The 26946-nt window shown below is 49.2% G+C and overlaps 1 pseudogene; it reads left to right on the forward strand.

Moving 5' to 3' along the window:
* Positions 1-7852: 7852 nt before the first annotated feature.
* Positions 7853-14438, forward strand: LOC120401732 (annotated as a pseudogene).
* The last annotated feature ends 12508 nt before the right edge of the window (positions 14439-26946 follow it).

Genomic DNA, 26946 nt, shown 5'->3' on the forward strand with positions numbered 1-26946 from the left:
TGATGCAACATTACATAGAGAGTTATGAGTTCCCCCTGTACGACATTACTTGTGAAAACCCGACAGCCCCTCCTAGGCAAACGCTGGTAAAGAGGTCTGTCCTAAACAAAGGAATGGGGGTTTAGATAAGCAGCAAACAGGGGCATTAAGACAGCAGGGGAAGGAGATGGTAGTGAACAGAGCAATTTACATTTCAGCAAATGCAAGTGGGGGGAGGGGGAGGGAGAAGAGCACGAATAATGTTGATAGACCTTGGTTGCTGGCAGGCAGGATCCAACCTGGGACTTCTGGAGCTTAGTGCATGAGCCTCAACTGCATGAACTAAGAGCCAACCAGCTGTTAGCGAGGGCTGTAGACAGTGATGAGCTGCCAAAATCTTAACAACGGGTTCCCTATAAAAAGTTCTGATTTAAGGGATGTGCGACAGCATGTATTTTTTGTACCAATAGGGTTACCATACGTCCTTATTTTCCCAGGAGGTGATTAAGAACCGAAAAGCCTGACATGTCCAGGAAAATACAGATGTATTTTAACCCTACCTAAAGTTCTTTTTTAAAAAGATGGGGCTGAACTAGAAATGAGCTCCGTTTCACATGTGTGGGTGGTGATCAGGGACAGTCTCAATTTTTGGGTCTTTTTCTTATATAGGCTCCTATTACCCCTCACCCCCGTCCCGATTTTTCACACTTGCTGTCTGGTCACTCTAGGGTGTGCACATGTGTGGGTCCCAGCTGCTCCCTGCCCCCCCTCATTGAAGCAGGTGTGCAGGGTTACTGCCCTGGGAACTGCAGGGCACCAGTGGATGTGGGGCTGGCTGCAGATAGGGGCGTGGGGCAGGGCTAGCTGGAGGCAGGGAGTGACACGGGCTGGCTGTGGGCAGGTGATGCAGGCGGCGGGCTGCGGCGGCTGTGGGCAGGGGGGGGCTGCGGGGGGCGGTGGGCTGGGGGTGGCTGCGGGCAGGGGGTGGCTGTAGCAGGGGCTGCAGGCAGAGGCTGGCTGCGGGCAGAGGCTGGCTGTGGCAAGGGCTGGCTGTGGGCAGAGGGCGGCTGTGGGCAGAGGCCTGGCTGCGGGTGGCTGTGGGCAGGGGGTGGCTGCGGGCGGCTGTGGACAGGGGCTGGCTGCGGGTGGCTGGGGGCTGGGGCTGGCTGGGGCAGAGGGAGGCTGTGGGCAGGGGCTGGCTGGGGCTGGCTGGGGGCAGGGGCTGGCTGCGGGCAGAGGCGGCTGTGGGCAGAGGCGGGGCAGGGCGGCTGTGGGCAGGGGCTGGCTGGGGCGGCTGTGGGCAGGGGCTGGCTGGGGGCAGGTGGTGGGGCAGGGGCGGCTGTGGGCAGGGGCTGGCTGCAGGCAGGGGTGGCTGGGGTGGCTGTGGGCAGGGGCTGGCTGCGGGCAGAGGCGGCTGTGGGCAGGGGCTGGCTGGGGGCAGGGGCTGGCTGGGGGCAGGGGCTGGCGGCGGGTGGCGGTGGGCAGGGGTGGCTGCGGGCAGAGGGCGGCGGGGGGCAGGGGCTGGGGTGGCTGTGGGCAGGTGGTGGGGCAGGGGCGGCTGTGGGCAGGGGCTGGCTGCGGGCAGGGGGGGGGCTGTGGGCAGGGGGGTGGCTGGGGGTGGCTGGGGGCAGGGGTGGGGGGGGGCCGGGGCGGGCTGCGGGCAGAGGGCGGCTGTGGGCAGGGGCTGGCTGTGGGCAGGTGGTGGGGCAGGGGGCGGCTGCGGGCAGGGGCTGGGGTGGCTGTGGGCAGGGGCTGGCTGTGGGCAGGGGTGGCTGGGGGTGGCTGGGGGCAGGGGTGGCTGGGGTGGCTGGGGGCAGGGGTGGCTGGGGTGGCTGGGGGCAGGGGCTGGCTGTGGGAGGGGTGGCTGGGGTGGCTGTGGGCAGGGGTGGCTGGGGTGGCTGGGGGCAGGGGTGGCTGGGGTGGCTGGGGGCAGGGGCTGGCTGTGGGCAGGGGTGGCTGGGGTGGGGCAGGGGCTGGCTGGGGGTGGCTGCGGGCAGAGGCGGCTGGGGGCAGGGGCTGGCTGTGGGCAGGTGGTGGGGCAGGGGCTGGCTGGGCAGGGGTGGCTGGGGCTGGCTGTGGGCAGGGGTGGCTGGGGTGGCTGGGGGCAGGGGCTGGCTGTGGGCAGGGGGTGGCTGGGGGCAGGGGCTGGCTGGGGGCAGGGGCTGGCTGGGGGCAGGGGCAGGGGCAGGGGCTGGCTGGGGGCAGGGGGTGGCTGGGGGCAGGGGCTGGCTGTGGGCAGGGGTGGCTGGGGTGGCTGGGGCAGGGGTGGCTGGGGCAGGGGCTGGCTGTGGGCAGGGGCTGGCTGTGGGCAGGGGTGGCTGGGGCTGGCTGTGGGCAGGGGTGGCTGGGGGTGGCTGTGGGCTGGGGCTGGCTGTGGGCAGGGGCTGGCTGGGGTGGCTGGGGCAGGGGCTGGCTGGGGCAGGGGCTGGCAGGGGTGGGGCAGGGGGCTGGCTGGGGTGGCTGGGGCAGGGGCGGGCTGGGGGCAGGGTGGTGCGGGCTGGGGCGGGCTGGGGGCAGGGGCTGGCTGTGGGCAGGGGCTGGCTGGGGCAGGGGCTGGCTGTGGGCAGGGGTGGCTGGGGTGGCTGGGGGCAGGGGTGGCTGGGGGCAGGGGCTGGCTGTGGGCAGGGGCTGGCTGTGGGCAGGGGTGGCTGGGGCTGGCTGTGGGCAGGGGTGGCTGGGGCTGGCTGGGGGCAGGGGGCTGGCTGGGGTGGCTGGGGGCAGGGGCTGGCTGGGGCAGGGGCTGGCAGGGGTGGGGCAGGGGCTGGCTGGGGTGGCTGTGGTCAGGGGCTGGCTGTGGGCAGCGTGGTGCGGGCAGGGACTGGCTGGGGGCAGGGGCTGGCTGTTGGCAGGGGCTGGCTGTGGGCAGGGGCTGGCTGGGGCAGGGGTGGCTGGGGTGGCTGGGGGCAGGGGCTGGCAGGGGTGGCTGTGGGCAGGGGCTGGCTGGGGGCAGGGGCTGGCAGGGGTGGCTGCGGGCAGAGGGCGGCTGTGGGCAGGGGCTGGCTGGGGGCAGGTGGTGGGGCAGGGGCGGCTGGGGCAGGGGCTGGGCTGGCTGTGGGCAGGGGCGGGCAGGGGCAGGTGGTGGGGCAGGGGTGGCTGGGGGCAGGGGCGGGCAGGGGCTGGCTGCGGGTGGCTATGGGTGGCTGTGGGCAGGGGCGGCTGGGGCAGGGAGGCGGGGAGGGCTGGGGGCAGGGGGGTGGCTGGGGGCAGGGGAGGCGGGGGAGGGGCTGGGGGCAGGGGCTGGCTGCGGGCAGGGAAGGCGGGGGAGGGGCTGGGGGCAGGGGCTGGCAGGGGCTGGCTGTGGGCAGGGGCTGGCTGGGGGCACGGGGTGGCTGGGGGCAGGGGTGGCTGGGGTGGCTGGGGCAGGGGCTGGCAGGGGCGGCTGGGGGCAGGGGCTGGGCTGGCTGTGGGCAGGGGCGGGCAGGGGCAGGGAAGGCGGGGAGGGGCTGGGGGCAGGGGCTGGCTGCGGGCATGGGAGGCGGGTGAGGGGCGCAGATACTCACACGGGGGGAGGGGCTGGGAGCAGCAGGACGCAGCCTGGGACTCAGCAGGAGTCCCAGGGCCAGAGGTCCAAAGAGCAGGAGCAGCAACAGGGCCAGGCGGCAGCTCACATGGCTCTCGCAGCACAGCCCAGCGCCCCCCGGCGGCCGGGAGGAGGAATTACAGGCTTCCCAGGCAGAGCCCATCAAAGCTTCCCTGGCAGGGAAGCTAGTTAACAAGCGGTTCTAAAACCGCTTCTAAATTTAACAACGGGTTCGCGCGAACCGGTGCGAACCGGCTCCAGCTCACCCCTGGCTGTAGAGCAGACTCATTGAACTGTCTCTAAATGGTCTCGGTGCCACTAGATAGGACAGAGCACCACCCCCAGGAGGTGTGTGGGTTACAGACTTCCCCTCGCTGAGGAAGCACGTCCCGAGCTCAGAGACTTCCCGGTTGAAATCCCAGACGAGCCCCCACTTGTAACATTGACAGACCCCGGTTGGTGGCGAGCGGGATTGAACCTAGAACTTACTGCATGAATCTCTACCGCATGAGCTAAAAGGCTGCAGCACAGGCTCATTTTATCTCCCTCTCATTAAGTGGTCTTGGTGCCACTTGACAGGACAGGACACCACACCCAGGAGGTGTGTGGGTTACACACGGAGCCTTCACCACCAGACTTCAGGTCGCCTTCCTCACAGCTTGGATAAACTTTGCTTTGAGGGGATCCTTTAGAACCGTGGCTCTCAACCTTTTCTGTTGTGTATTTGGTTGTCATGGTTTTTGTTCCTATGGCAACGGAGTTTGTTTATTAGGGGATAGCCCGGCCAGCTTTGGCCGGTTGAGTGAGCTCTGTGTCTGTAAATAAAATGGTAGTTTTGTTAGCTGTCTGGCCTCAAGTGATTTCTTCCTAAACCGGCTGCCCCCAAGGATATAACATTTTCAGTCTACTGTGCCCCTTTCAGGAGTCTGATTTGTCTTGTGTAGCCCCAAGTTTCACCTCACTTAGAAACGACTTGTTTACAAAATCAGATCTAAAATACAGATGTGTCACAGCACACTCTTACTGACAAATGGTTGACTTTCTCCTTTTGTCGGTATGAAATTTTAACCTGTACTTATTTCATTAGTGCTTGTTATGTAGCCTTCTGTAAAACTAGGCAAATATTGACAGGAGTTGATGTGCTCCCTAGAAGACCTCTGTGTATCCCGTGCCCCTGGTTGACAACCACTGCTTTAGAAGAATCAGCTTCCAAGACTCAATGGACTAGAAAAGAAAGAGGCAGACAACCCCACATTCTTTCACCTAAGAAAACAAAAGCACCAGCACCTTTGGGCCCCTGGAAGAGAGCCTGAGCAAGGGGAGAGCCAGTCACCATTTTGCTGGGAGACTGTGGCTGAGAGAAACCATCTTTTTCGTTTGGGTGCAGCAAAATCAAATACTTTATTATTTCTCCAGTAATTACAATGGAGGGAGAGAGTGCCATAGGACACAGGTTCGCCCCAGTCCTGGACAGGTCTCTCAACTGGTAAACAATTACAGCAAGCTTTATACCTTTGTTACAGACAATTTCTAGCAATAATACAGACGGTAAAAAGCAACAAATACATTTTGTTTATACATAAGCTTTTCTGCTATCTTATTTGTCTCACTCCTAAGAAACAGCAAGACTGCATATTCGGTTATCTGAATTGCAAGGTCGTAATAACTTTTCACACAGTTCTTTCCCTATGTCTCACACTATCCTTGCTTCTACAAATCTCACGTCATTAGGGTCACAGCTAGCCTAACTCTTGCTAACTGTCTGACATGCATTAACATTCCCTTCAAATCCTTGTTAATTCTTTCCCTGCTTCCACAGATAGATAGCTGGGTTTGTGATGACTGGGAGAACCGTATGGTGACTTGCCTGCCTGGTGCGAAGGTTGCGGATCTCTCAAGGCATCTAGACCGACTTATGTGTAGTGCTGAGGAGGAGCCGGTGGTCGTGGTACATGTAGGCTTGCTGCCTATTAGTTTCATTTGGTGGCCCTTTGTTCTTGTATTATGAGAAGGAGTAAATAACACTTCCTAATTTGCTTTCTCTCTACCACTCATGATTTTATAGACCTCTGTCATATCCCCCCTTAGTCACCTCTTTTCCAAGCTGAAAAGTCCCAGTCTTATTAATCTCTCCTCATGCAGAAGCTGTTCAATACCCCAATCATTCTTGTTGCCCTTTTCTAAACCTTTTCCAATTCCAATAGATCTTTTTTGAGGTGGGGCGACCACATCTGCACACAGTATTCAAGGACAGGCCCTGGTAGCACATCTCTGATGAACCTGTGCTAGCAGGGAGCTGGAGAGGGTCCTAGACCAGTTGTGGAGGCACAGGGATTGTGGGTGGGTGGGCTGAGCTCCCAGTGGATCACTGAGATCTGTGCAGAACTTTGGGGATCCTGGGTCCTTGGTCCCCCTTTACATTCAGAGAGAAGAAAGGGACCTCCCCTCCTGGAAAAATCTGAGGGACATTTCCTTATACGGAGCCTTGTGGAATCTCCCTGGCCTGCCCTGAAACTTGGGTTTCTAATGCAGGAAAGGGGGCTGCTGGGGAAAAATCTGGGCCTATATTATAATAATTATTATTTATGATATTTTATTATATTTTATTTCAGCGAGATCACAGCTGTGACAACATCATCGTTACCACTCGGCCACCCCCAAGGTTTGCTTGTGACTAATTGGAACCATAAGGAATAAAGCCTGCAGCAGGGCTGCCACTGCAGTCCAGCTGGATATCATCACCCCACATCCCCTGTGATTTGGCCTCCTGCAGTTTGCCCTTGGCTGTCACAGGGGTTACAGCTGGTGCACACTGAGCCAAGCAGCTGAGGTTCCCTGATGGCCAAGTGGCCCCCAAAGGAATGTGCAGACAGGCTTCATAAAGACAGTAGCCTCCCTGTCTGAACAGATGCTGCCTGCTGCCCAGGCAGCCTCTCCGATGACTCCTTGTCCTTTAAGGTGAAGATCTCTGGTGTCAGCGGCTCCCCTTCTAGCAGGAATTGGGTACGTTGGCAGGTTTCACTGTCTTTAAAATACAAAGTAAAAGGTAAAGGCTGCAAACTGTTTCCATTTGCAGATGTTCTGTACAGCAGCCGAGGACTGAGCTGGGCTATCGGGGTGACTCAGTGAGCGGGCTGGAGAGCAGGCAGCGCTAGGTAGCTTGGGAACCCCTCACCTACATCTGCCGAAGTTCTGCATTGGGCTGTTAAAGTTACACACAAATCTGACATTCAAAGCGAGCTCGGAGTGTTAAAACCCCAATACTCCGCGTCAGGATTTCTGAATGGGTCCGATTTCTAGAGGTGCCATGTGCTCTGGGCCCGATTCTGCCAGGGGCTGAGCCAGAGGAGACCCCAAGGCATATCAGTGACTAGTTCCCAAATCACCTCAGGTTTAGATGATGCAGGAAATTTAATCAGCAAATACATTTTCAACAGATTTATTCTCCGGCTCAGTTTTGAAGGCAGGAGAATTCAGAGCTGCTTTGCTCTGTGGTAACAGGTCCGATAGGGCATATTTCTGTTTCCTGATGGTCTGAAGGCTCCCACATTTCTCCCCTGTAAATACTCCTCAGAGTTCCAGGGCTACCGGCATCTCTGCCCCCCCCCCCAGTCTCCGAGTGCCAGATGTCAGGCCTCCTACCCTGCCTTTTCATGGGGTGGAATCTCACAATTTTCCCACCCTTGACTGGGCCCTGGGCTACCGTATACTGTGGATCATCTGTGCTTACCCAGCAGATCTGGCTAGGTTTGGTATCCGTGGTTGACATGTGTGCATGAAAGTTCAGATGTGTAAATCTTATGACAGAATATTTCATTGCAATACAAATATCACAAACCAACCTTTCGTGAAATGAATGCATGCCCAAAGACAGCAGCAGAGTTCTTGGCATTGTTGCAGGAAGGAGCAGTGGTAACTTACCTGCTTAATGGCTTTTGCTTTAGAAAGTATTTCCGAAGTACTCCACATACTGTGTGCAAAGGTTTTGTGGTATTTAGCTGTTTCTAACACTTACATTTAGGGTCATGAACACAATTTCCTCTGTATTACCTGTGAAAGACTTTTGTAAAAGTCCTGAGAGAACAGAACTGCTGGTCTGTGTTTCAGCAAAGAGTAGAGCTGAGGTGCAGGAAAGGGGTGTATTATACTGTCTTTGATGCAATTTACACCCATCACCTTTACAAGAACATGGCCGAAGTAACTTGCACACTCAGCTGGATATTAGTGCTAACCCAGTTTTTCCACTATTCACCCATTTGTGACACCAACCCCTCCCTCCCGCAGCTGAAGTAACTGTCTGTGACATTGACAAGGCAAAGCACATCAGCTTCTCTTGGACTTTTCAAGGTCAGAATGTACCATTGGGAGCATATGGTAAGGGAAAGTTAATAGAGCCCGGTTCTGATCGAATGTAAATCTGGAGTGGTGCCACTGAAATCAATATAATTGAACTAAGAATCTGGCCCTAACTATTTGTCCCATGTGCTGCAAAGAGGCAGTGGCATAATCTGGATTCTCAGGAGTGAAGAAAAAATTATATCTATAGAATCATAGAACTGGAAGGGACCTTGAGAGGTCATCTAGTCCAGTCCTCTGCACTTGTAGCAGGACTAAGTATTATCTAGACCATTCCTGACTGGTGTTTGCCTAACCTGCTCTTAAAAGTCTCCAATGATGGAGAATCCACAACCACTCTAGACAGTTTATTCCAGTGCTTAACCTCCCTGACAGTTAGTTTTTCCTAATGTCCAATTTAAGCCTCCCTTGCTGCAATTTAAGCCCATTGCTTCTTGTCCTATCATCAGAGGTTAAGGAAAACTATTTTTCTTCCTCCTCCTTGTAACAACCTTTTACACACTTGAAAATTTTTATCATGTCCCTTCTCAGTCTTCTCTTCTCCAGATTAAACAAACCCAATCTTCCTTCATAGGTCATGTTTTCTAGACCTTTAATAATTTTTGTTACTCTTCTCTGGAATTTCTCCAATTTGTCCACATCTTTCCTGAAATGTGGCAACCAGAACTGAACACAATACTCCAGTTGAGGCCCAATCAGTGCAGAGTAGAGCGGAAGAATTACTTGCCATGTCTTGCTTACAACACTCCTGCTAATACATCTCAGAATGATGTTTGCTTTTTTTGCAACATCATTACATTGTTAACTCATATACAGTTTGTGACCCACTATGGCCCCCAGATCCTTTCTGCAGTACTCCTTCCTTCATTTCCCATTTTGTATGGCCTGGTCTACACTACGCGTTTAAACCGATTTTAGGAGCATTAAACCGATTTAACGCCACACCCGTCCACACTAAGAGGCCCTTTATATTGATATAAAGGGCTCTTTAAACCAGTTTCTGTACTCCTTCCTAACGAGAGGAGTAGCGCTAATATCGGTATTACCATATCGGATTAGGGTTAGTGTGGCCGCAAATCGACGGTATTGGCCTCCGGGTGGTATCCCACAGTGCACCACTGACCGCTCTGGACAGCAATCTGAACTCGGATGCAGTGGCCAGGTAGACAGGAAAAGCCCTGCGAACTTTTGAATATCATTTCCTGTTTGCCCAGCGTGGAGCTCCGATCAGCACGGGTGGCGATGCAGTCCCAAATCCAAATCCAAAAAGAGCTCCAGCATGGACCGTATGGATGTGATCGCTGTATGGGCAGACAAATCTGTTCTATCAGAGCTCCGTTACAGAAGACGAAATTCCAAAGCATTTTAAAAAAATCTCCAGACAGAGGCCACAGCAGGGACTCAGCACACTGCTGCGTGACAAGTGTAACGGAAAGCCAAAGAATCAAATGGACGCTCATGGAGGGAGGGAGTGGGGACTGAGGACTCCAGCTATCCCACAGTTCCTGCAGTCTCCGAAAAGCATTTGCATTCTTGGCTGAGCTCCCAATGCCTGTAGGGTCAAACACATTGTCCGGGGTGGTTCAGGGCATAGCTCGTCAATTTACCCCCCACCCCCACCCCCAGAAGTAAAAGGGAAAAAAATCGTCTCGACTATGTCACCCTATGTCTACTGAATGCTGCTGGTAGACGTGATGCTGCGGCACTGTACTGTAGCATCCTCGCCCCCCCTCCTTGGTGGCTGACGGTACAATATGGCTGATATCCGTCCTCATCATCAGCCTTGTGGCAGATGGTGTAGTGCAATAGGACTGCTATCCGTCCTCATCATCAGCCCGTGAGTGCTCCTGGCTGGCCTCATGTGAGGTCGGCCGGGGCGCCTAGGTAAAAAACTCCTGGTCATTCCCAGTAGATGGTACAGAACGGCTGGTAACCGTCTTCATCATAGCAACTGGGAGCTGAGCTCCATCAGCCCCTGCCCTTCATGTGTAAAGAAAAGATTCTGTTCTGCCTGGACTATCATAGCAGCGGGATGCTGGTCTCCTCTCCCCCACACTGCTTAATTTCCTGCCTGGACTATCATAGCAGCTGGAGGCTGCCTTCCCCTCATTTTATCTCACTAACAAGTCACTGTGTCTTATTCCTGCATTCTTTATTACTTCATCACACAAATGGGGGGACACTGCAACGGTAGCCCAGGAAGGCTGGGGGAGGAGGGGTTGTTGCAGGGGCACACCCTGTGAATGGCATGCAGCTCATCATTTCTGCGGGATCTGACAGGGAGCGGCTGTGCTCTCTGGTTGTATGATACAGTGGTTCTCTAGTACACTTGCCCATATTCTAGGCAGGACTGATTCTATTTTTAGATACCATAAAGGAGGGATTGACTCAGGGAGTCATTCCCATTTTTGTCTTTTGTGCCCCCGGCCGACCTCAGCCAGGGGCACCCATGACAGCAGCAGACAGTACAGTACAGAAGGACTGGTAACCGTCATCTCATTGCCAATTTACAATGGCAGCAGACGGTACAGAACGACTGATAACAGTCTCTGCTATCATGCAAAAGCAAATGAATGCTGCTGTGTAGCGCTGCTGTATCGCCTCTGTCAGTGGCATCTAGTACACATACGGTGACAGTGACAAAAGGCAAAACAGGCTCCATGGTTGCCATGCTATGGCGTCTGCCAGGGCAATCCAGGGAAAAAGGGCGCGAAATGATTGTCTGCCATTGCTTTCCCAGAGGAAGGAATGACTGACAACTGACAACATCTGAGAATTTAAGCTCTTCTTTGTGTCCGGATCTCATGCACTTTGTATTCTGCTGTGACTACTGAATCTCTCAACAGAAATACTATGTGTGTGGCAGGGGTGGGGAGGTTAAGAGGGACACACTCTCTCTCTCACACTCTTGAGCCTTGTTTTTTCAGAATTTCCCAAGTATAAACAAGGCTAATGAGTAGGGCCCTACCAAATTCACAGTCCGTTTTGGTCAATTTCACGGTCCTAGGATTTTAAAAATTGTAAATTTCATGATATCAGCTATTTACATCTGAAATTTCATGGTGGTGTAATTGTCGGGGTCCTGACCCATAAAGGAGTTGTGGGGGGTTTGCAAGGTTATTATAGGGGGTGTTGTGGTGCTGCTACCCTTACTTCTGTGCTGCTGCTGGCGGCAGCGCTGCCTTCAGAACTGGGCATCTGGAGAGCAGTGGCTGCTGGCCGGGAGCCCAGCTCTGAAGGCAGTGCCACTGCCAGCAGCAGCGCAGAAGGAAGGAGGGCACGGTATGGGATTACTACTCTTACTTCTGCGCTGCTGCCTGCAGAGCTGGGCCCTCAGCCAGCAGCCGCCACTTTCCAGCTGCCCAGCTCTGAAGGCAGCAGTGCAGATGTAAGGGTGGCCTGGTATGCATTGATAACCTTACTTCTGGGCTGCTGCTGGTGGAGTGCTGCCTTCAGAGCTGAGTGCCCGGCCAACAGCCGCCGCTCTCTGGCTGCCCAGCTCTGAAGGCAGCAGACCAGTAAGGGTGGCAAGACTGCGACCCCTAAAATAACCTTGTGACCCCCGGCAACTCCCTGTTGGGTCAGGACCCCCAATTTGAGAAATACTAGTCTCCCCTGTGAAATCTGTATGGTATTGGGTGAAAGCACAGAAAAGATCAGATTTCATGGGGGGAGACCAGATTTCACAGTCCATGACGCGTTTTTCATGGCCATCAAGTTGGTAGGGCCCTACTTATGAGTTTGTTTGGTAAGGGGAGCGCTCTCTCGCTTTTTCTCTTTCTCTCTCTCTCGCCTTGTTTATACCAGGGAAATTCAGAAAAAATGTCTCCTGGTGGCTGGCCCAGTCCAGTTCCACTGGTGCTAGCCATGCTGGGAGCCCGGCAGCCATCCACCCCCAGTGTTTGATATGCTGTGTCATTCCAGGTGAATTGCCAGCCAGTGCTGGACATGGCATACGATGCTTTTGATGACCAGTATATTGGCTGCACAGAAGTAATGGAAAATATAATCAAGTCTAAACTACTGTGGCAAGAGACATCAACGCACAAGGTGTTTAGCAAAAGCTGGGAAGCTGTGAAAAAACAATGGAATAATAATAAGAAAAACCTCTCTCTGCCTGTAGGGCTTAAGGATGAGAATGGAATAGCAGTCCTGACCTATACCAGAGGAGATAAGATACCTTTGTACCAGGAGTTCAACAAAGCTGAGAGAGGCTGGTAAATCCCAAGCTTATTATCTCAAATATTTCCCATTCAAAGCCCTTCATTTTTATTTGACCAGAGCGTTGCAGCTCCTGAAGAGAGACTGTGCTGAGGTGTATGAGAGGGAGGTGTACTGGGGGGACCGTTCTCTCTATGAACCCAATGAGATAGGTGACATGGTCCGGTTTGGGACATTTACCTCTTCATCTTTAAACAGGAGCGTAGCTCAGAGATTTGCCTCAGGCACATTCTTCACCATCCAGACATGCTTCGGGGTCCCCATTGCAGATTTCTCTTATATCCGAGGTGAGGCAGAAGTGCTGATTCCAGTCTATGAGATATTTAGGGTGTCCCGCATCACCAAGGACAAGAACGGTGGCAACATGTTTGTCCTCCACAGCACAAACCAGACCTTCAGCCGCTACAACTGCGCCTACATAGAAGGTCAGTAGGAGACTTTGGGTCCAATTCTCCCCACCCTGGGTTGTCACTTCAGTGGTGTCATCTCTTGGGGTATTTTTATCACAAGTCTCATGCTAGTTGGGTTTCTTCTTAAAGTCCCTGCTCCTGGAATCAGGTCATTCTGGGACAATCTCAGGTGGCGCAAAAAGGCTGCGACCTGGCTGGTGGCGGCCAGCAGATAATTTCTCTTGCTGGTCTAAAGGCAGCATAAGATGCTCCTGTGTCAACGGCTCCCACTCCACATCTGCTGGGTGGGTGGGGTTTCTGAGGGCAGGGTGGGGGCAGGGGAGAGAAGAACAAGCGTGGGGGGTGATGAATGTCCCTCAGCTGTCGCTAAGCCGTCTCCCATTCTGGTGCTAGGCAGGCCGGGAGAGAGGCTGGAGATGTTTAGAATTGACTGGGCAATTCATGGAGGGGCCTTTCTAACTCCAGGAGCCAGGCTGGGAAGAGATTTGTTACTGCCTGGGCAAGAAGAAGAAAGTTGTGATCTGTATTCTAGTAGTGCACAGCGTGAGATCAGGGCCCGGTTGTGCTATAAAACACAGAGCCTTGCCCTGAACAGCTCTCAGTCTCAATGGACAAAACAGACAACAGGGGGGAGAAAGGAAGGATCCTTGCTCCTCTGTTACCAATGGGAAATGGAAGCACCGGCTAGATGAAGTGGCCTAGCCATGATCTCCCAGGGAGTCCGTTGCAGGGCCAGGGGCAGAACCCAGATCTCCTGAGCACCCGCCCATGGTCTAGTCACACGCCCATTTTTCTGTTCCTCCGCTGGGCTAATGAAGCGAGTCGATGCTGCAGCACGCGGTGACATCCCTTCGACGGGGTTAGACGGGAACCCCTCCACGTGGCTTTTTCTGCTCTCCCAAAGGGCATTGCGGTTCTCCTCACATACACGGCAGCAGTAATCCCCTGCTCTCCTACCACACCTTCCTTGCAAGGATTCAGCGCATCCCGGCAGCACCCCGGGGATGTAGGCAGAACCCACATTGCACAGGTGGGGGAACGGCAGGTTGCTAATCAATGGCAGAGATGGTGACTCCCAGCCTCATGCTTTCACCACAGACAATAACCCTTCCTCAGCGGGTGAGCTGTTCCTTATACCCCTGCAAAGAGACGTGGGTGCTTCCCGTATCGTCAGCATTCTGCTCTCCAGCGTCCGGCTTGTTCTAGCTCTCACCTACCGAGTGAAACCCAGTGACCATTTTACTGTGACTGCAACCCAGCAGGCTGGCAGGGGAGCTGCCGTTTCTGGGGCGTTCTGTCCCAGGGGGTTTCCCAATGAGGTCACTAAGCAGGCTGAATTGAGGGCCACCCAGAGGATTCACGGGCCTGGGGCAAAGCAATTTCGGGGGCCCCTTCCATAAGAAAAATTGCAATACTATAGAATACTGTATTCTCATGGGGGCCCCTGCAGGGCCTGGGGCAAATTGCCCCATTTGCCCCCTATGGACAGCCCTGGCTGAGTCAGACTGCAATTAACACAGGCCTTCTCTTTGCGTTCCAGGAAAGAAAGGGCGACGGTGTCCCTAGCGCTCCGAAGGATTTCACGCAGAATCTGACATCCGGAGCACTTCGGCCTGGATATGCTGAAGCAGAAACCACGTGAAATGTTTGCTTTGCTCTTCTTCGGTCCCTTGTGCAGCCCACTTATGTTCCAAGATGCTATTAAACAGCCAGTGCTTGATGGGTAGTAAGCTGACCCTCCCCAGCTTGGCAGCCTGCCAATGATTTGACAACAGATCACCACTAGAGGGCATGGGAAATCTTCCGCTGGATTTGCTTGCTGCATTTACAGACAAAGCCTCCTACTTGGCGGTATTTACTATGCGTCCATCCCATGTTATAGTTAACTCTGAACCCTGCTTTGTGTCATCTGGGCTACAGACATGAGCAGCTGCTGTGCTGAGCTGATGATTGATGCCACTTATTTAATAAATTTGCTATAATTAATGAAGTACAGGGTCCTGACACCCTATTTTGTCACAAGTTCTAACTAGACTGCTGTGTAGGTAGCCAGCCTCCCCCCGCCACAGTCTCTTGGGGCAGGCCCCAAAAGGGGACTGGTGGGTGGAATAGCCCATCCATCATTGCCTCGTCCATGAACTAAGCCTAATTTACAACACACCAATTCTGGTTCATTCACGTTCAGTCCCACGCTTTTCTTGTTTACCAGGCATGAGCTTCACACGGCCCTTGAATTACATTAGGAGATCTTTTTGTTTGGACTAATTCGGCGTTTGCCCCTTTGACAACTTTTCCCATTAACATTTGTTGATCTCAATTGTTCTTACATCTCTTGACCTTTATCACAGTTGAGCTCACAATCTAGGTAAATTTCTATGCCCAAGTATTGCAACACATGTCAGCCCCCTGTTATCAATGCCACAGAGCTCACTCAGAATGACAGGGCCAGATTCTATCGATCGTAAGGTCTCCTCCTGCTGCTCATCACTGCAGTACGTGAGCGCATCCCTCATAAGAGTGAGGTAACAGTGACGTCCCTAGTGGCTTTCATGGAGGCTCTGTCTGTTCTCCATCTGCTGCTCTAGCTCACACCTTCACAGATTTGAAGGCCAGAAGGGAGCATTTGATCACACTCTGACCTGTGCCACTACATACAGAGTCTCACCCGGTGATTCCTGCATTGAGGCCAATCACCTCTCTTTGAGCTACAGCATGTCTTTTGAGAAACACCCAGGCTCCATTTAAATGGAGAATCTGCCATGGCCTGTGGCAAACTGGTCCAAAGGTTAATTGCTCTCCCTGTTAAAATGTGTCTTCTTTTCTGTTGGACCTTTGCTAACGTCAGCTTCTAACCAGTGGGTCTCATCGCACCTTTGTCTGCTAGATTAAATCTGGTAGTTTGATGGGCTGTGTTTATGAAAACATTGATCTAATTTGGAGCGTGGAAGGGAGAAAAAAACCCATCCAGAATAAACTTTGAAGGTGACTCTCAAAAGGAAAATAAGCAGCAGAACAAACCCTTTGTCATGGAGAAAGAAGGGGGGGGGTTATCCTTCACCCCTTCATTGGCAAAGGTTTTTCCTGCTTTAGTTTTATGTTGGAAATTCAGGTCCTGGCCGCAGGAGAACTGGAAGTTCTTTGAGCTGGGTGCCCCCAATTCCATCTAAAGTCATTGGGGGATGTAATAAAAAAGCCCAAAGGCTTGATTTTTCTACACCTATTTAACTCAAATGTCTGACAGACACTTGGGAGAAAAACTCTCCGTGTGAAAACCCTGATGCCCTTTCACTGAGGGATGAAAATACTCCCACTGTAGTTCTCCCCTCCTCCAAGGAGTTCTCTAGCAACAACAACAACAAAAAGGCTTGATATTCTCCACATTTCTGAAGCACAAAATGAACCAACCAGAATTTTAAAAGATTCAGGTCCCCTTTGTCTATCTTAAAGATGTGAAAGACAAACAAAATACAAACACAGTTTGTTTCCCCCTTTGCAAGTCACCTTAAACCCAATAGCAGCAGAAAAGGTGTGAACTCAGTTCCTGCCCACCCCTCTCATCTTTAGTGAAGTGTGAAGCCAGTAGCCCTCAGCCCCTAGTAGCCACATCCTTCTCAATTCAGTGGAAATGAAAACTATTAGAGTGGGACCTCCTGGAGGAGCTATCCTCTGAGGCCAGCAGTGGCAGTGCTGCTGCTCACAAGGCAGTGACACAGCCACTCAGCTGGGGTCTATTACTTTTAAACGTTTAAGAGACTTTAGCTCTGCCATCGCTTGGTAACAAAAGCTCAGAGCCTCAAACTTATTTAGGCTCCTAACTGCCATTGGAATCTGTGGAAATTAGGAACTGAAATACTTTTGAGGGTCTGGGCCAAAGTTTTTTTTTTCTCTGGGAAATCTCTCCCCCCCCTTTTTTTTAACACACCCTGGGCCTCAACACAAACAGAAATGGGAATGAAGGGTGGGAGAGAAGCCTAAAATGTCATGGAAACCTGTCAAAAATACATGGTGATGAATACTATCAAGGTATATACTACTACCCTGCCTCTGAGTTTGTGAGGGACCAGCAGCCCCCTCACATAAGGTACTATTCAATACATTTACAAGGTATCACCTTAAATAAATAACATATAGAAAAACAACTGCAGTATTATGTGTTAAGTGCTGTTGAATGTCATTGCTGTGGTAACACTGTCTAGGCTGCTAGGCTATTACAGCTGCTCAGTGCTGCTATTCAAGTAGGTAGGGACAAAATAAAGTCCAAGGCACAAAACAAGATTAAACTAGCTAGAGACATAAAGGGTAAAAAGAAAACAGTCTATGAATATATTAGAAGTTAGGGAAAGACCAATGACAGGGTAGGCCTTTTACTCAATGAGCGGGGTGGAAATGGAAGAAATGCTAAATGACTTTTTTGTTTCAGTTTTCACTAGAAAGATGAGTAGCGATTGAACATCTAACATAGTGAATGCACGTGAAAAAGAGGTAGGATCAGAGGCTAAAATAGGGAAAGAACAAGTTAAAAATTACTTAGACAAGTTAGATGTCTTGAAGTCACCAGGGCCTGATGAAATGCATCCTAGAATACTCAAGGAGCCGGCTAAAGAGATATCTGAGCCACTAGCAATTATTTCTAAAAAGTCATGGAAGATGGGAGAGATTCCAGAGGACTGGAAAAGGGCAAATATAGTGCCCATCTATAAAAAGGAGAATAAGGACAACCAAGGGAATTACAGACCAGTCGGCTTATCTTCAGTACCCGGAAAGATAATGAAACAACTAATTAAGCAATCAATTTGCAAACACTTGGAAGATAAGAATGTGATAAGTAACAGTCAGCATGGATATGTCAAGAACAAATTGTGTCAAATGAACCTAATCTATTTCTTTGAAAGGGTAACAGGCCTTGTGGATGGGAGGAGTGGTAGATGTGGTATATCTTGACTTTAGTAAAGCTTTTGATACTGTCTCACTTGACCTTCTCATAAACAAGCTAGAGAAATACAACCTAGATGGAGCTACGATAAGGTGAGGGCATAACTGGTTGGAAAACCATTCCCACAGAGTAGTTGTCAGTGGTTCACAGTCAACCTGGAAGGCCATAACCAGTGGGGTCCCACAGGGATCAGTTCTGGGTCTGGTTCTGTTCAATATCTTCATAACCTTATTGAGGTTGCAGGAAAAACCATCCCGATGTGTAGGAAGAAAAGTAAATATGGCAGGCGACCAGCTTGGCTTAACAGTGAAATCCTTGCTCGTCTTAAACACAAAAGAACAGCTTACAAGAAGTCGAAGATTGGACAAATAACCAGGGAGGAGTATAAAAGTATTGTTCAGGCATGCAGGTGTGAAATCAGGAAGGCCAAATCACACTTGGAGTTGCAGCTAGCCGGAGATGTTAGGAGTAACAAGAAGGGTTTCTTTAGGTATGTTAGCAACAGGAAGAAAGTCAAGGAAAGTGTGGGCCCCTTGCTGAATGAGGGAGAGAACCTAGTGACAGGATGTGGAGAAAGCTAGTGTACTCAATGCTTTTTTTGCCTCTGTCTTCACAGACAAGGTCAGCTCCCAGACAGCTGCACTCTGCAGCACGGTATGGGGAGGAGGTGACCAGCTCTCTGTGGAGAAAGAAGTAGTTCGGGGCTATTTAGGAAAGCTGGACGAGCACAAGTCCATGGGGCCGGATGCGCTGCATCCGAGGGTGCTAAAGGAGTTGGCCGATGAGATTGCAGAGCCATTGGCCATTATCTGTGAAAAATCATGGCGATCGGGGGAGGTCCCGGATGACTGGAAAAAAGCTAATGTAGTGCCCATCTTTAAAAAAGGGAAGAAGGAAGATCCAGGGAACTACAGGCCAGTCAGTCTCACCTCAGTCCCTGGAAAAATCATGGAACAGGTCCTCAAGGAATCAATGCTGAACCACTTAAAGGAGGGGAAAGTGATCAGGAACAGTCAGCATGGATTCACCAAGGGCAAGTCATGCCTGACTAACCTAATTGCCTTCTATGACGAGATAACCGGCTCTGTGGATGAGGGGAAAGCAGTGGATGTGCTATTTCTGGACTTTAGCAAAGCTTTTGATACAGTCTCCCACAGTATTCTTGCCAGCAAGTTAAAGAAGTATGGGCTGGATGAATGGACGGTAAGGTGGATAGAAAACTGGCTAGATAGTCGGGCTCAACAGGTAGTGATCAATGGTTCCATGTCTAGTTGGCAGCCGGTATCAAGTGGAGTGCCCCAAGGGTCGGTGCTGGGGCCGGTTTTATTCAATATCTTCATTAACGTACTGTAGGATGGTGTGGACTGCACCCTTTCAAATCTGTGGGGGAAGGTTGTTTGTTTTTGTCCTTTGTGTGTTCTCTCTGGATCAGCGAGGAACTAGGGCAGTGAAAATACATCTCCCTAAACCATATCTGAACTAAGCATCCAATAGTACAGAAATAGTAAGTAATAGCAAGGAAATGCATTAGATTATCTTTTGTTTTAGCTTGTGAATTTTCCCTGTGGTAAGAGGGAGGTTTATCCCTTCAAGTTTTGCCTAGAGGGGAAATCCTCTGTGTTTTGAATCTGATTGCCCTGTAAATTACTTCCCATCCTGATTTTACAAAAGTGCTTCTTTTACTTTTTCTTTATAATAAAGTTCTGGTTTTTAAGAATCTGATTGGGTTTTTAGGAGCCTGGGGGGATATTTTGGGGAAACAGGAACTCCAAGTGGTTCTTTTCCTGAGGGCTTGGCTACACTTACAAATTTGCAGCGCTGCAGCAGGGTGTGAAAACACACCCTCTGCAGCGCTGCAAATTGCGGCGCTACAAAGCGCCAGTGTAGTCAAAGCCCCAGCGCTGGGAGCTGCGCTCCCAGCGCTGTCCGTTATTCCCCACAGGGAGGTGGAGTACGGACAGCGCTGGGAGAGTTTTCTCCCAGCGCTGGCGCTTTGACTACACTTAGCGCTTCAAAGCGCTGCCGCAGCAGCGCTGCCGCGGCAGCGCTTTGAAGTTTAAGTGTAGCCATAGCCTGAATCTCTGTCTGACTCACTTGGTGGTGGCAACCTAAGCTGGTAGAAATAAGTGTAGGGGGTCTTTCATGCGGGTCCCCGCATCTGTACCCCAGAGTTCAGAGTGGGGAGGGAACTCTGACATAGGTGTAGAAAAATCAGGCCTTTGGGCTTTTATATTAAGTCCCCCAATGACTTCAGATGGAGTTGGGGGCACCCAGCTCAAAAATTAGACTAAAGGAGTTTTAAACCGTCTCTATCAGATTTCACTTCCTTGGTTCTTGTGTTGTCAGAAATCTCCCAATTCTCCTGTGGCCAAGACCTGAATTTCCAACATAAAACTAAAATAGGAAAAAACTTTGCCAATGAGGGGTGAAGGATAACCCCCGTTTTTCCCTCCATGATAAAGGGTTTGTTCTGCTGCTTATTTTCCTTTTGAGAGTCACTTTCAAAGTTTATTGGAATGTTTTTTTTTCTCCCTTCCACGCTCCAAATTTGATCAATGTTTTCATAAACACCACCCATCAAACTACCGGATTTAATCTAGCAGACAAAGGTGCGATGAGACCCACTGGCTGGAAACTGAAGTTAGCAAAGGTCCAACAGAAAAGAAGACACATTTTAACAGGGAGAGCAATTGACCTTTGGACCAGTTTGCCACAGGCCATGGCAGAGTCTCCATTTAAATGGAGCCTGAGTATTTCTCTAAAAGACATGCCGTAGCTCAAAGAGAGGTGATTGGCCTCAATGCAGGAATCACCGGGTGAGACTCTGTATGTAGTGTCACAGGTCAGAGTCTGATCATAACGCTCCCTTCTGGCCTTCAAATCTGTGAAGGTGTGAGCTAGAGCAGCAGATGGAGAAGAGACAGAGCCTGCATGAAAGCCACTAGGGGACTTCACTGTTACCTCACTTTTATGAGGGATGCGCTCACGTACTGCAGTGATGAGCAGCAGGAGCAGACCTTACGATCAACAGAATCTGGCCCTGTCATTCTGAGTGAGCTCTGTTGCACTGATAACAGGGGGCTGACACGTGTTGCGATACTTGGGCTTAGAAATTTACCTAGATTGTGAGCTCAATTGTGAGAAAGGTCAACAGACGTAAGAACAATTGAGATCAACAAATGTTAATGGGAAAAGGTGCCAAAGGGACACACGCCGAATTAGTCTAAACAAAAAAGTGACCTAATATAATTCAAATGCTGTGTGAAGATCGTGCCTGGTAAACAAGAAAAGTGGGACTGGAAATGGATGAACTAGAATTGGTGTTGTAGTAAGTGCAGGCCCTGATAAAGGCCCAGTATGAGGCCAGAGGCCTGAACTGAAGTAACGAATAAGACTTTGCTAACATAAAGCAAAGTTAAGCTGTGAGCCAGAGGTAGGCCCTGCTCACAGAAGCTGGCATGAAAAGGGCTAATGCTACATAAACATATATTCACCTAGCATAAACACAGCACTAGAACACACTATACTGAAACATTCCATAGATAACAGGAGGACAGGCCGACCCATCCCAATGACAGGGGCAAAAGGGTAAAATGATGGATAGAGTTGTTTTGTTCGAACCAACATGTACAAGGTAGAAGGCGGTGCCTTAATACGTAGAAGGGTTGTAACTTGCTACGTAGAGAGGTTGTACCTTAATACGTCAGGTGTGATGTGTAACTTGTTTGTATCTGTGTATAAGAATGCATCCCTGGGGAGGTGTCTTTGTCCGGCCGTAGGGGGAGTGGAAAGTCCCGCCACTAAGCCGGGTCCTTGCCAAGAGGCACTCTTTCGCAGTACGCCCGGTAGACTAATTAATCTACGGGGACCCTGCACGGGTGTCCAAGGTCGCAATAAACCTAGCCGACGTGGCTTTGCATCTTACTGGACTCTGTGGTCATTGGGGATTCTTGTTGGGTCTGCTGTGTCAGCTATCTGCAGAGCTGGGGCAGCACACAGAGGGAACTCACACACGCAGCCGAGTGATATCAACAAGGAGAAAGCAGAGCACCACACCGGTACCGCTCTGACAACACTGGTGACCCCGACCGCTGATCTGGTCAGTAAGCGAACCTGCCGTGGTAAGAATCGCAATCCAACATGGCAGCAAACCTCGTGCTAGAAAGCCCCCTGACCCCCTCCCTTTTGAGCCCCACGGAGTTTGATAACTCCTGGACCCACTGGATTGCCAGTAAAGGGGGTCCTTATGAATTTAAAAAAGACAGTGGGGAAACATGGACTGGCATATGTAGAGCGACGGTACAGACCGAGGCTCTGAGAAATAGTAATAAAAGTAAAAAAGCAAGAATTTTGCAACTCCTGTCTATGGCAGTGAAATGGCTTAAACAGCATGCTGGCATGCTGGCCAAACAAGTAACAGTAACAAAGAAAGAGTTAAAAGAATCAAAAGAAGCTACACAGCCCTGGAATGCTCCCACCTCCCTTGCAGGGTGGCAAGCAGCCCAGAGACAACCAGTACAGGAACAGAGTGAAACACTGGAAACAGCTGTAAGAAACCTACAAAAAATACCTGTGCCGTCCCCTGTTATAAATATAAATATTGGTGGTAAACAGCAGGCTTCAGGTAGCTACTCTCTGCCTGAAGAATGGGGACAGAAATGGAAAAAGGTGACCCTAGTAAAATTAAAACATGAAACAGGGTCCACTGCATTGCAACCATCACCTTATGATAAAAGCCAGGTTCCAGTTAAACTTAAACCGGAACCTAGACGGGTGCCTGTCAGAATGGGACAAGTAAGTGTACAGAAGGAAAGAGTAGGAAACAATACTCTCACTAAATTGGTAAATCAAATGAAGGAAAAAATGGAACAGTTCACAGAGCACATTAGGAGACAGGAGCTGCGACTCGATTGCAGGGGAGTGAATAAAAAAGAATTTCAAAGTAAAAAACTGAAATTAAGCGGGTTAACACCTAGAATTGATGCATTAACACATGGAGCTGCCCCAAACCAGTTAACTGCAGCAAAAAAAGGGCACTCCCACTATCCATTTGGCATGCACACAAAAGCAACAAACACTGGGGGAACAAATTCAGGTTTTACAAGAGCAGGTAACTACCCCCAATCTCCTCTCACAGCCAGGATAAAAACCAGGGGCGCAATTCCCAACTGTGCAGGTTCCCAATTGCTTTGACCCATGGAACCACACTCGCGCTCACATCTAAAAATATAACCTTGTTTCTTAAATATTTGTACATACCAATTAAGTTTTGTCCTTTATATGTTAGGACAGTTTGCTAAATTTGTCTCAGTTTGCTAAATTTGCTGCTGCTGCCTGTACTTTCAAATACCTTGATAAAGTTAATCTTTCTTGGCTCAGGTCTCGCTACCTTCCTAGGTTGCTCTTCACAAACTCCCTTCCCCCCCCCCCCCGCCTCGCCTCACTTCGGCTCTCTCTTTTTGTTTTAAAAGTTAAAAGTTATAGTTTTTACAGAAACCTCCAAAAAATAAAGCAATTGAAAACAGAATAAAACAAGAAACAAAAAGAAAACAAGGTAAAAACTTTAAATCCAGTAAATTAATTATTTTAACCCTTCAGGAATGCAACAGCTATTTTTTTTTAATTATTTTTATTTTGTTGCAACAAAAGTCAATTTTATACCCTTTCAAAAATATATATAACATGTGGTACCACACTATTTTAAAATCATGGTTGGGGTAAAATAGTAGTATTAGCACCAATTTTTGTGCAAAGTTCAAAAAGGTTTCAGCTACAAATATATGTACATATTTCTGCCTCAACAAATAATGCAAACAAAAAGAATTCTCTTTTATCAATTAAAGTTTTGTTTTTTAAGTTTTTTTTTTAAATTGTTATTCAAAGAAAAAATGTAAGGGAAAACCTTAACATTAAGGTAAAGATAATACTAACAAAATGTCAATTTCTTGTTTGGGCTTTTTATAAACTTGTTTGCACTTTTAAATATAGTTATAAGAATGTCATAACCAAAATGTTTTAAAACAACAATTTATGCATAAAGCTAACCAAACAATTTTAACAGGTTTTAACATTTTCAACAGGTTTCCACCTTTGGCTCCCAAACATAACAGAGCATCATGAAAGTATACCCTCAAATACTCTCAAAGTATTTGCATGTATCTGTATTTAAAATTTATTTTGGTTTAATTTTATAGTTGGTTTAGTTTTATATGCTTTTCTTTTATGTTATGTTATGTTAATGGGAAGCAATGGTTGTTAAGGTTTGTGCTCCTAAACAGTTAACAAGAATGAAGTTGGTATCACAAGCAAATTAACTCTAAAAAGCTAGTTAAAATTATGTTACTAACTCTTTTGCTGAAACAAAGTGTTCAGCAAAGGAAAGTAATACACCTTCTCATGGAAGATTGTGAGCATTTATTTTAGCTGTTAAGCGTTATATTTAATATGAAATATTAGTAATGCACCCCAAATGAAAATGAATGTCTATACAACAATTGCAAAAGTGTAGCTTGTGTTATAAAAGACTCGGTCCCTATAACTGTGTATTAAGTTTGGGTTACTGAAAAGCAAACAAACAAACAAAAAAACTTTACTATGTTAACTAACAAAAGTTGTTTAAGTTGCATCCCACAGACCAAAGACACCAGAAAATATCACACCCTGAAAACACCAGTTCATATCTGTATACAGTGAAGAAACCCCCAAGCATCAAGAAAAGAAAAATGAAGTGTTTTATAAATAAGAGACTGGTCAATTATACCTCTATCTACAATATATGGACAATTAATTTAACAATCAGCTAAAAACCACTAGCTGGACCAAAAAAACTGTCATTTAATTTCAACTTGGTTACTGTGTAAAAACAACTGTATAATTGTTGTACTACTGTATTATCACTGTACTGCTATATTATTGCTGTACTACTGTATTATTATTGTGCTGCTGTATTATTGCTGTATTGTATGATTAATGTATAATATGTATAACCTTGCTAAATTGTTTAACCAACACACAGGTACAAATCAACAAACGAATGGCAGCAAACAACATAAAGACAAGAAAAGAACAAATTGGTAAAAAAACTAAGTTACATAGTAACTACAAATTGGGTAAACAAATTGCCTGTTAGTACCAGTCATAATTTGGGTCAGTAACACTGCATCCTAACTGAGGCACATGTTATTCAAAACAATCTTGGTCAGTGTCTGGGTACCAATATTAAATCCAGACACAGCAATATTTGATAAATTGGTTACTGTCCATTCAGTAGGTTATCTGGAAGACGGCATCCACAAAAAACAACTGGATCTACATCAACCAATGGAACAGAGAAGCTACCCACTTCTGTTTCCTGCCCAGTAAAGCTGACCAAAGGGTGACAACCAGCTCTAAGGATAACCTATAACATGAATGGACAGTACTGTGTAGTAACTAATTACAATATATTTATATATAAAGGCCTCAGTGGTAGTGTCACTACTCCAAATTTCTGTTTTACTTCTCACATAGCAGTGTGGGACACACTATCATAATCCCCATCCCAGTATTTTAAAACACTCAGCCTACTACTAATAATGAAAAAGATAGTCACTGGAATTGCCCTAATAGGGGTGTGTGTCTATCTGTGTCACCAAAGTAAAAGGGCCAAAGTACACCAGCAAATTGGAAAAACATGGTTATGCTTGAATATAAGGTGGTGTCATATGTACACATACATACTATACATATATGCCCATACACGCTACAAATATATATGCTATAACTATATAATTTATATATATTAATTATTTGGGAGTGCCTCTAAGGCTCAATCATAATACTACCTTTATATTTTACATTTACATTTACATTTGTATGGTCTCATAAGGCCCTCAATAAAACACCAGAGAGGCTACTGACCCCCATGTATCCATGGTCCCGGGCCTAACATTCCCAGGCCCATCATAAGGGACAAAAAATAATTGAATAATAAAGTCTGTCTAATAGTCGTACGAGGGAATGTGCAGACTAAAAAGACAGATGGGGCATAAGTGTATGAATGGTAAAATAAGGTAACCACATAACAGTGTTTAGCCCACTGGGTTATCTTTAGTCCATGCATTATGCTTTTCCGGGACAATGGGTAAACATCCTCCCCATAAAAAGACAAAAAGCGGGGGAATGTAGTAAGTGCAGGCCCTGATAAAGGCCCAGTATGAGGCCAGAGGCCTGAACTGAAGTAACGAATAAGACTTTGCTAACATAAAGCAAAGTTAAGCTGTGAGCCAGAGGTAGGCCCTGCTCACAGAAGCTGGCATGAAAAGGGCTAATGCTACATAAACATATATTCACCTAGCATAAACACAGCACTAGAACACACTATACTGAAACATTCCATAGATAACAGGAGGACAGGCCGACCCATCCCAATGACAGGGGCAAAAGGGTAAAATGATGGATAGAGTTGTTTTGTTCGAACCAACATGTACAAGGTAGAAGGCGGTGCCTTAATACGTAGAAGGGTTGTAACTTGCTACGTAGAGAGGTTGTACCTTAATACGTCAGGTGTGATGTGTAACTTGTTTGTATCTGTGTATAAGAATGCATCCCTGGGGAGGTGTCTTTGTCCGGCCGTAGGGGGAGTGGAAAGTCCCGCCACTAAGCCGGGTCCTTGCCAAGAGGCACTCTCTCGCAGTACGCCCGGTAGACTAAGTAATCTACGGGGACCCTGCACGGGTGTCCGAGGTCGCAATAAACCTAGCCGACGTGGCTTTGCATCTTACTGGACTCTGTGGTCATTGGGGATTCTTGTCGGGTCTGCTGTGTCAGCTATCTGCAGAGCTGGGGCAGCACACAGAGGGAACTCACACACGCAGCCGAGTGATATCAACAAGGAGAAAGCAGAGCACCACACCGGTACCGCTCTGACAACAGGTGTGTTGTAAATTAGGCTTAGTTCATGGACCAGGCAATGATGGATGGGCTATTCCACCCGCCAGTTCCCTTTTGGGGCCCGCCACAAGAGACTGTGTGGGAAAGACTCTGGGGGCTACTGTGACACTGGCTGACTGAAAGAAAGGGCTGGAACGAACTTCACCATCACAGCTGCCACCCTTATGATCTCCTGGGATCCTGTGCGCCTCTTTAAATTTAAACCTTGCAGGCAGAGGTAGGACTTGAAACTGTTACACTGGAAGATGTGCAAAGCTGCCATCAGCTGGGTCTAGGATCACAGACAACCACGGACCTCGTTAAAGCCAATGGGTGCTAAGCACACCCACGCTGACAGCAAGAGCAGGCAGACCTCTTTAGAGAGGAGAAACAGCAGAGGATGGTGGGGGAACCACCCAAGGTATGAAGCCGTGTGGCAGCTGGCAGCAAACCCATATGGACTGAGGGGGTCTCCCTGCCTGCCAATGCAAGGACTAGGAGACCTGGGGTCAGCTGTGTTTCCAGGAGGGCAAGAAACAGAGCAGACAAGAAGACTGGAGAGAGGGACAGTCTAAAGGAGCAACTGAAAGCCCGGTAGCAGACCCTGGTAGAAACCT

This window comes from Mauremys reevesii, linkage group 1 (assembly GCF_016161935.1).
Source record: "Mauremys reevesii isolate NIE-2019 linkage group 1, ASM1616193v1, whole genome shotgun sequence".
Lineage (NCBI taxonomy): Eukaryota > Metazoa > Chordata > Testudines > Geoemydidae > Mauremys > Mauremys reevesii.